This window comes from Talpa occidentalis, unplaced genomic scaffold (genome assembly GCF_014898055.3).
Source record: "Talpa occidentalis isolate TD23 unplaced genomic scaffold, MPIMG_talOcc4v2.1 talOcc4.1528, whole genome shotgun sequence".
Lineage (NCBI taxonomy): Eukaryota > Metazoa > Chordata > Mammalia > Eulipotyphla > Talpidae > Talpa > Talpa occidentalis.
The window spans coordinates 1-10,886 of NW_023601575.1; the positions used below are offsets into that span (position 1 = coordinate 1).

The 10,886-nt window shown below is 40.1% G+C and overlaps 2 non-coding genes across 2 annotated transcripts; both read left to right on the forward strand.

Annotated features, from left to right (window-relative positions):
• Positions 1-164: 164 nt before the first annotated feature.
• On the forward strand, positions 165-325 carry LOC119246902 (U1 spliceosomal RNA). Its single transcript, XR_005125631.1, has one exon. It is a non-coding gene; the product is annotated as a U1 spliceosomal RNA (small nuclear RNA).
• Positions 326-358: 33 nt separating this feature from the next.
• Positions 359-504, forward strand: LOC119246903 (U4 spliceosomal RNA). The gene has a single exon (XR_005125632.1). It is a non-coding gene; the product is annotated as a U4 spliceosomal RNA (small nuclear RNA).
• The last annotated feature ends 10,382 nt before the right edge of the window (positions 505-10,886 follow it).

The following is a 10,886-nucleotide window of genomic DNA, read 5'->3' on the forward strand; positions in this document are numbered from 1 at the left end:
GAGAGGTCTGCTGCACCATATGTGGGTCAGCTCCCTGACTGGGATCGAAATCAAGCCCAAGCCACTGAAGTGGGCCTTCGAGATAATAGCGCTGAGACTTAACCCCTAAGCCACCAGGGAGGCCCTAATCCAGTAGGTTAAATAATACTTAATACTTAATTCTCATACTTACCTGTCAGGAGAGACACCATGATCACAAAGGTGATTTTGCTGGGCAAAGATTCCCCGTTTTACTCTGGGTGTGCTCAACTCTGCGATTTCCCTAAATGTGGGAAACTTGACTGCATAAATTGTGGTAGTGGGGGACTGTTTCTATGGTCTCCCACCAAAAAAATCAATCAAATCAATAAATAATACTAGCTTTGCGCAGTGGCAGTATCGTAGCCAATGAGGTTTATCCGAGGCGCGATTATTGCTAATAAATAATACTTAATTCTTTTAGTTGTTTTATTGACAATTTATCATTTGATAGCTGACTGAAATCTATTTAGATTTCACAAGTGGTTAATAGAAACAAAAGAGTCTTTGGAGAGTTGAAAAAATTTATATCCACAACAAAACCCTGCATGTGGATGTTTATAAGAGTTTTTTCATAATACCTACAATTTGGAGGCAACCAAGATGTCTTTCAGTAAGTGAACAGATAAATAAACCATGGTATATTGGGAAAGTGGGATATTATTTGGTGCAAACCATGAAAAGACATTAAGTAAACCTTAAATGCATACTACTAAGTGCAATAAACAGATCAATGTTTGCCAAGCATTAAAAAGAGGTCAAGATGAATAGGCAGAGCATTTTTTTTTAAAGATTTATTTTTTTATGCATACAAGAGCTGGGGTATAGGCCAGAGATGCTGGGGGGTGAGAGGACTCACCAGAGTCAGAGAGGGGAACAGAACAGGCAGACTGACTGAAATACACTGCTGAGGGGAGCAGTGGGCAAGACAGGTGAGGTCTGCTTCGCCATGTAGGTTGCTCTCTGGCCTGCCCGGGATTGAACTTGTGCTGCAGAGTCTGCAGATTGCTTCATAGTGAGGTACTTAACCCCTTACACCACCAGGGAGGCCCCAGGCAGAGCAGTTTTTATGGCAGTGAAACTATTCTGTACTAAAATGGTAGATAGATGTTATACATTTGTTCAAACCCACTGAATGAGCAATACCAAGAATGAACCCTAATGAAAATGTGCACATTGTGTCCTAATGTTGTGTCACTGTAGATTCACCAATTGTAAAAAATATACCATTTAGGTGGGGGATGTTGATGTGGGGAGCTATGCATGTATGGGGGTAGGGAGCATATGGGAAATATCTGTACCTTCCACTCAATTTTGCTGTGAACCTAAAACTGCTCTAAAAAACCAGTTTATTAGGAAAATAGTATTCGAACATTTAGCTGTTCTAAATTACTTTTTAGCAGTTATCTAAGCATGCAATTGGACTTTTGAGGTTTACATCAGGGGGCTCCTCTAGAAGTAAAAGAAATTATTGAAAAAAGATTACTGAATTGAAAAGCAATTAACCAAAATGTACAGACATTAATGTAGAAAAGATATGCAGAATCAAGCTGAAAATGGAAAACAAGATACAAAAGTAGGGTATAACACTGTGGTCACACCACTCAAGAGATTCTAGTGATCATAACTAGAGTCAGTAACATACTACTAAACTACAGTCACTAATTTCCATTTAGAACAAATTTGGCCTCACAGACTTTGGGTAGGACTGGGAATCTAGGCAATCTTTTTGAAAAGGCAATTTGACAGTCTCTTCAAAATTTTTCATTGCATACTCTTTAACAAATCTAGAAATTTGTCTCATAAATACGACACAAGTGATAATATATTCAATGCAGAAAACAAGGTGGGAATAATAGTTCTGATTAATTTAAAGGTATATTTGTATAGGACTTAAAATATCAATGTTAAGTGATTACGTACTAACACATGGGATTGGGGGTTTTAATAGTTTTCTATTGCTGCAAAACAAATTATCACAAACTTAGCGACTTACACTAACATCTATGTAATGATCTCACAGTTTCTGTCACAAGTTTGGCACATGCCGGCCTAGATTCTCTGCTCAGGGAATTGCAAAGTAAAATCAATTTACCTGCCAGTCTGCATTCTCATCCCGAGGACTCTGGGGAAGAATGAACTTCTAAGCTTATTCAGGTGGCTGACTGTGAATTGTGATTTATAGTAGGAGATATATATTTGGTCTTAGTCCTTGTTTCTCACACAGAGCTCCTAAAATCTTTAGAATTCCTAAGTGCCGAGCACTATCAAGGTGTCTCTTGTTATGTTAATGAGGTGACTTCTGAAAAGGGACTAAGGTTGCCTAGAGAACCAATAGTGCAATTAGAGGACTGGAATTTTCATTACTACCCAATCACCCTGACCTCCAGGGAGGGTAGAGAGACAGGAGGTTGATTTGATCACCAAAAGCCCATGATTTAATCAGCCATGGCTTATGTAATGAGGCTTCCATAAAAAAACCAAAAGGATTAGGTCAAAGAACTTTCAGTTTGTCTAACACATGTTGATTAGGAGAGAGTAGAGTTTGCCAAGGGTGGGTGTGGTAGCTCTGTGCTCTTTCCTTATACTTTGTCATAGACATCTCTTTTATCTGGTTATTCCTGATTCATGTTCTTTTGTAAGAAGCCAATAATCAGTTAAGTAAAATATTTCTCTGAGTTGAGTGAGTTGCTCTAGCAAATTAATTGAACCTATAGAGGGGGCAAAATCCTTGGAACCTGTAATCTACAGCTGGTTGGTCAGAAGCACATGTAACCTGTGGGATCTGATACTATCTTGGAATAGTGTCAGAATTGAATTGAATGTAGGACACCACCTGCTTGATGTTTTGAAGACCCCACTGTACACATACCTGAGAACTGGCAGCCAAAACTGTTACAGCAAAATCCCATTCCTTGTATGTAAAACTGAGGTCCCATTTCCTTGTTGCCTATCAATCGGGGGCCCCTTGCTCTTAGCTCCCAGAGGCTGTCCCATTCTTTGTCATCTGGTGCCTTCTGTCTTCAAGTGTGCCTAACCCTCACATTTCAAGTCTCACATCCTCTTCTCTCACAAGTCAGAGAGTATGCTCTAATTTTAAAGGAATTGTATGATTAGGTCAAGTCCGCCCAAATAATTTCCTATATTAAGTTGACTGTGCCATGTAACATTACTCAATCATGAAAGTAAAATCCATCTTATTCACAGTCTCGGGGATTATGTAGGCATGTTCACTAAGGGAACAGGGAAAGATCTTCTAAAAGATTTCTAAAATTTCTGCCTGTCACAGGGGTGGAAAGAAAGAGGGGTATTTTCATTTGTCCTTTTTCATAACGGTTGTGTTTGAATATTGGGGAAAATAATTTGTATCACTTTTTATAATGGAAAATGTCTGGGAGGATATATGCTAATGTTTTGAAAATGGTTATACCAAGGTGGAAAGAATGTAATACAAACAATATAATACAAGTATATTCTAGCAATCTGATATGAGTTTACTATAAGTAATATATGAATCAACTTTTTATCACATACCTAGAGAACATAAAGATATTTCCATTTTGGAATTTAAAAAAATTCATACTGATTATAGATTGAAGGAGCTAACAGTGCCAATTTGGCTAATGATATTCTGCAGTAATTGTAAGTATACATTCTGATAATGCAGTGTGGCCAAGATATAAATAGGATTGGATTTGAGAAGAATCAAGATAATTGACATACAGCTTATCAAAAGCACTGCAGATAGGGGCCTTCCTGGTGGTGCAAGTGATTAAGTTGCCGCACTATGAAGCTATCTGCAGCCACTGCAGCATGAGTTCAATCCCCGGCCTGGGAGGTGACCCACAAGGTGCAGCATACTTCTCCTGTCTTGCCCGTTGCTTCCCTCAGCAGTGTAGTTCAATAGATCTGCCTGTTCTGCTCCTCACTCTGTCTCTGGTGAATCTTCTCACTCCCTACCCATCCGCGCAACCCCCCCCACTCGCCCCCCCACCTCTGGCCTTGTATGCACCCCAGTTCTTGTATGCATAAATAAATAAATCTTTAAAAAAAAATGCACTGCAGATAAAGAATATCTGAGAAAGGACCTCATCTGAGGACTGAGCTTCCATTACCCACTAACAGGGTGGAAGCAAGTCATCTCTTCCTTCTCATTTGTAAAATGAGGGGGTTGGATCAGATGAACCTAAAGATTCATGTTTTTTTTTTCCCCCTCAGTCTTTTTGAAACAGTTACTATGGTTTCTGACAAAAATTTCTGAGTGTCATTGTCCTAAATAAACACAAGACTGGGAGGATTATTAGCTTAGTTGGAAGTGAGACTTATGTTTCTTTATTAGCAGAAAGGAAGGGTTAATACTGGGTTAATCTGGGAAAACAACATCCAAATACAAGAATTTGATTAAGAACCTGAGTAAGAAAGTCAGGCAGAAGCAGGTAGGACTTCGGAAGTTTGGAACAGAAGACTTCTTTCAGATAAGCCCTCACAATTTCAGGGTATGAAGAAGAAAATTATTTTTTAGCTCATTTAATATTTGTTATATATAGGTCAGAGTGCAAAATTTTTAACTGCAGGGCAGCATACACCAGAAAACAAACTACTTAATGACAATGATTTTTAAATTTTCTGTTTCTAACAGGTCTTTGCTCCCTGAAAGGAAGGACTGATACTGATTAACTGGGAAAAACAAATTTGGAGTGATAAAAAGTGCTTCCCACACATTCCTAACAATCTGTATATGCCCTAGTTTATACACATTCCCTCATCTCTCTTTCGCCCCCACATCCCTTCTCAATAAGGTTGGAAGCCTTCATTGCTACCACAGTAGAATCCCCATTCTTTCTGAGGTCAGGAGTCATGCTTTTACAAATAAATATCTTGATCTAATGAAAAAAGCCAGAACCTGGGAGTCAGCTATTCTAGCCACTCCCACTAACTAGTTTATTCATTTGTTGGGTAAATTTATTGAGTACCTACTATGTGTCAGTCTAAGCCCTGCCCCAGAGGCAGGCACAAAACTGGGAAGCAAAAAAAAAGCCCTTGCCCTCCTGGAGATTATATTCTAGTGGAGGGAGATCCATAACAAAGAAGTCTAAGCAGAGTTTGGCAGATGGAAGTGAGGACTATGCAGGAGGAAAAGGGAGTGTGGGCAATGAGGTCAAGGTGAGGTGTTCTCAGTTGTGATCTGCACCAGAATCCCCTAGGAGTGAGGAACTTGTTAAAATACAAATTACTGGTCTGAGGTGGGAGCCTGAAAATTTGTATTTCAAACACGTTCTCAGGTGTTGCTGATACTATGGTCCAAGGACTGTATTTTGAGAACCTCTGGGTACTTCATGTTGTTTAGGATGTCCAGGTAAGGCATCTCTGACATGACATATAAACAAAGGAGCAGCCTTTTGGAGAAGAGTAAGAGCACTGCAGTCACAGAACAGAAAGTGGGAGCCCCTGCAGTAGGCGTCTACTTGGAGTATTTGAAAAATGGCAAGGAAGCCAGAGTGGCTGGAATGGAAGATTGGGAGGAAAATAAGATTTTATAGATTTTGAGGGCTAATGTAAGGACATTGATTTTTATCAAAAAAAGAGGCAGAAATTCAGGAAAGTTCTTTGAGCCAAGCAGTGACATGTTCTGTATTAAAAGCATCAGGCAGGGACCGCCCTGGTGACATAAAGGGTTAAGTCGTAGCATTATGAAGCTATCCAGCTAACCCACATGGCGCAGCAGACCTCTCCTGTCTCACCCATGCTCCCCTTAGCAGTGTATTTCAGTCAATCCACCTGTTCTGCTTCCCACTCTGTCTCTGCTGAATCCTCTTACCCCCTGCACCTCTGGCCTGTATCCCAGTTCTTGTATGCATAAATAAATAAATCTTTAAAAAATTAAAATTAAAAATTAAAGTGTCAGGCAGGGCCTCCCTGGTGGCATAGGGGTTAAGTCTCAGTGCTATCACCACCATGTCTTGAGTTTGATCCAGATCCTGGCCAGGTAGCTAACCTACATATGGCACAGCATACCTCTCCTGTCTCCCCCGCTGCTCCTCTTAGCAGTGTATTTCAGCATGTCTGCCTGTTTTGCTCCCAACTCTTTCTCTGGTGAAATCTCTCATTCCTCCCCTGCTCCCACTCCCTCTGGCCTACACCCCAGTTCTTCTATTCATAAATAAATACATCTTAAAAAAAAAAAAGTGTGAGAGGGAAGAGAACCTAGCATAGGGTGGTGAGCAAAACAACCAAGACAACAAGATTATGTTACCAGAGCATTGTAATTAATGTTTACATACAACAGTACTTAAGTTATGCTAAAAAATAATCTACTGAATGAGAATAAATGGGAACTCTCTGTACTATCTTTGCAAATGCTCTGTACATCTAAAATTATTCCAAAATAAAGTAGAAAAATAAATCTCCTTTAAAGACACCTTAACTAATTCTCACGTCCTTTGAAAGGGCATGTTTTAGTGGGGGTGTTAACAACTTTCTTTCCCAGCAATGTTTTATGTTAACCCCATGATATTCTCCAGCTTTTTATTGTTAGAAGTTAAAACTCTGGAAAGTTACCCAAGAAGTTCACCACCCCATGTGTAATCCTAAATAATCTAAATTTGTTTTCACATGAGAATGAATTCTAATTTCATTTTTCAAAATTTGTTAGTGTAGTTAATTTTTCTAGCCCGCTGCTCCCCTCAGCAGTGTATTTCGGTCCTTCTGCCTGCTCTGCTCCCCGCTCTGGCTCTGGTGAATTCTCTCACCCTCCCACGCCTCTGACTGTACCCAGTGCTTGTATAAATAAATAAATAAATCTTTAAAAAAAAAAAATTTTATTATTTACATTTTTAAGCAACTGAGACATTATAATAATAAGACAAGAGATCATTATAGCAGAAACATTCTACTAAATTCTTTTTTGATATTTGAACTTAAAGAAGTGAAAGTTTAATCACTAAAATAAAGTCTTTTTTTTTTTTTTTTTTAAGAGAAGTCATTTTTTTTTTTTTTTTTTTATAGAGCATGTTTTTATTTATTTATTATTATATTTGTTTGTTTTGTTCATACATGCACTGGGCACAGTCAGAAGCGCGGGAGGGTGAGAGAATTCACCAGAGCCAGAGCGGGGAGCAGAGCAGGCAGAAGGGCTGAAGTACACTGCTGAGGGGAGCAGCGGGTGGCAGGAGAGGTCTGCGCACCATGTGGGATCCTCCTCCGGTGGCCGGGGAGCAGCCGGGATCGAACCGGCGCCGCAGAGGCCGCGGGCAGCTTCGCAACCAGCGCTCAACCGCTGCGCCACCGGGGAGGCCCACTAAAATAAAGTCTTAACATCAGTATCCAATTTTTTCCAGTAAACTCTTTTTTTTTTTTTTTTTTTTTTTTTTTTAAGATTCATTTATTTATTTTATACAAGCACTGGATACAGTCACAAGCGCAGGAGGGTGAGAGAATTCACCAGAGCCAGAGCAGGGAGCAGAGCAGGCAGAAGGACCGAAGTACACTGCTGAGGGGAGCAGCGGGCGGCAGGAGAGGTCTGTGCGTCACGTGGGACCCTCCTCTGGTGGCCGGGAGTAGCCGGGGATCGAACTGGCGCTGCAGAGGCTGCAGGCAGCTTCGCAACCCAGCACTCAACCGCTGCGCCACCAGGGAGGCCCCCAATAAACTCTTTATAAGAGTTCAACTTTTGTTTAGGGGGAAAGTCTCTCATGTGGCTAAGAGACTGGTGGGGAGGCCGACAATGGCAGTCTTTATTTTGACTTGCACTTTGATTTGTTCTTTTCCTTCCAGATTTGTCTGGCCCCTTCTGCCCATTTCCATTGGTTCCCCATCAGAAGGTACCTTTGACTTGTGGCAAGCTTTTGGGCCTCAGTGGTCTTGCTTTAGATCAACCCTATTTGGTTGGGCATTTACCCATGAGGGAATTGGTAACTTTGGGTGTTTAATTGGGAAACTATTATCCTTTTTATCTCCTCTCTCTCTGCACACTGATTCTATTAAAGTTTTTTTCTATTGAGTGTCTTAAACACTAAGGAGTAAGCTTTGTCTTTATGTGGTGGATGGTAGCACCCATTTAGAGTGTGCAAATTTGGGGGTCTCGGGGTGCCTCTCAGTCTGCCTGCTAACAAAACGACACTGGACAGTACAGTCTTTGAATATTTAGGAAGGAGAGGTGGGAAAAATTATTTTGCAGAAAAAATTAGTAGCTTCAATTTCATCAGCAGTATCTTTGGATTTTTTGTTTTTCCACACTTCTTCAATATGCTTGTCCTTCTCTGCAAATGGTTCAGTTTGGCAGTCATTTGTGCCTATTGGTTCTCTTTGTTGGTTACCATTTGTGGGTCAGTTTCTTCTGCCACTGTACCATAGTTGTTCTCTTACTGCTTTCTGAAGCACTTCTTTTTCATGCTCTCATTTCTCAGCAAGCTGCCTCAAGACTCAGCTTCATGGAACTTGCATCTTTCTTCTGCAGCTTCTAATTTCTTCTGAATTTCCTAAAGGGAAAGTTCTTCTTTGGTGGGGAAAGGGGAAATTCAGAGTAATTTGATCAAAGGCTGAGAGTCAGATAAAAAAAAAAAAAAAACAAAAACAAACCAGGCATGAAAACTCTTTTCAGTTCTTTCACCTGGATATCAGAAGAAGCCATGGTGAACTGAAGGCAAGAGTAGCGGTGTCTTCCACACAACCCACTGGCAAGGAAAGACCTGCTTAGTTCTAACTCCTGGTCACACTCTCAAAATCTTTTGCCACCACCCCCATAAGGTTGAGGAAGAAATATACAACTCTTTTTCCATTTGTTTGAAATATATTCTTCCCGGGCCTCCCTGATGGCACAAGGGGTTAAGACACAGCACTGTGAAGCTATCCACATTCACTGTAGCACGAGTTAGATCCCTGGCCAGGGAGGTGACCCACAAGGTGCAGCAGACCTCTCATGACTCAACTGCTGCTCTCCTCAGCATTGTATTTCAGTAGATCCACCTGTTCTGTTCCCCACTCTGTCTCTGGTGAATCCTCTCATCCCCCACACCTCTGGCCTGTACCCCAGTTCTTGTATGCATAAATAAATAAATCTTAAAATACATACATACATATATTCTTCCTTACACTTGAGGGATTGTTAAATTTCATGCCTTGCAATGTTCTCAAAGAGCAGTCCATGACTGAAATGCAGTAAAATTATCCAGGATACAGGCTAACAATGCCAAATTTGGGGTCCTGCCCAATCTCAAATTGGTGGATCACAGTCTCTGGTGAAGGGCCTAGAAATGTGTCCATTTAACCAGTTCTCCCAAGTAATTCTATATACATCAAAGTATGAAAAAACAGTTGGCATTTTTCAACTCTCTATTCATTCGTTATAAACTCATGCTCTCCTACAGCCGCTGCCAAGTACTCACAAAATCCATCCCTTGGTTTTGATGGAGCTTTGTGGGTAGTTAGGTGAAGCTAGAAATGCAAATAACATCAGTTACATGAGTGAGGATTACAGATCACCTTAAAAATGCAAATAGACACAACTTCTTTGTTTTTGCCTTCCACTGTCTTAAACAGCTTCTCTGGAAGATAGAATACACAGTGGTCCTCCCTTATCCAGTAATGCCTGAAACCTTATATATTTATAGTACCATAATGTACATATACCATGTTTCCCTACATATACATACATATGCTAATGTTTAATTTATAAATTAAGCATAGTAAGAGATTGTTAATAGTAGCTAATAATAAGCAGAACAATTATGCAAAAATATACTGTAAAAAAAAGTTTGTGAATGTACTCTTTCAAAATACTTATTGTACAAAATAGTTTTGGACTTCAAAATTGAAACTGGAAAACCAAACCTCAGATAAGATTGTGTTAGGGGGAAAAGGATGTCCTAAAGCTAATTCCATACAGGCTTTGTGGACTCCACCCCCACCCCAGGCCAAAGCCAAAGACACTGGGATCTCCAAATCCCATCACCACCAAAGGGAAGGTGGCTGGGACCTGAGGGTGGGTTAAGCAGCCAGGTTGATATAAGGCAGACACGTGGGCTTTGGAGGGGTCCCCCATTTTGGCTCTCCACCAGCTAGCAGCGTCAGGCCAGCTCTGAGAGTGCCTTTGGGTTTCCAGGTCGGCGGATCGGGTAAGACTCATTAAAGACTTTATTTCCCTATTTTCTCCCTGAGTTGTACATTTTCCTTATTTCCTTTTCCCTTGTAAATAAACTTTTATTAACCTTTTGTGTATGCCTGTAGTGGAGTATTAATAAGTCCTTTTTAAGTGCACGGGTGAGGACCCACAGCCAAGCAACCCACTCAATATCGGGGCTGCCCTATAACAATTGGACTTCTGTAGTTGACTTTCCTATATAAATAACACAAAAGTTTCAACACTTAATAGTGCAATTTATTAAATAAATATTTATAAATATAAATTTATAAATGTAAATATAAATATCTCTCCCTACCCTTTCATTTTCCTTTACTTCTTTTCCTTTCCTGTTTCTCCTTTTTCTTTGAAGTTTGATGCTGGGAATACATGAAAATGTTAACAGTGGTTATCTTTAGTTAATGGGACTGTCTGAATTGGTGATTTTCTTTTTTTTTCTTCCTACGTTCTTCTTTCAGTTTTGCCAATGTTAAATTGACCAGTAAACTTAATAGCAACACCCACGAAAGGGCACCCCCACCCCCATGCCCCTTATCCCCTGGCTAACTTAAAAGGAGAGACAGTAGAGCAAGAACTAGTTACTTTATATTTTTGTGGTTCTTCACCTGTTAGGTGTACTTTTTGAAAATAGTCAAGAAAAACTAAAATTGTTTCTCTATTTATTTATTTATTTTTTTTTCCTGTTTTGGTTTTCTCTTTTCTTGCTGATCCTTTCTTTTGCCCCCAACTG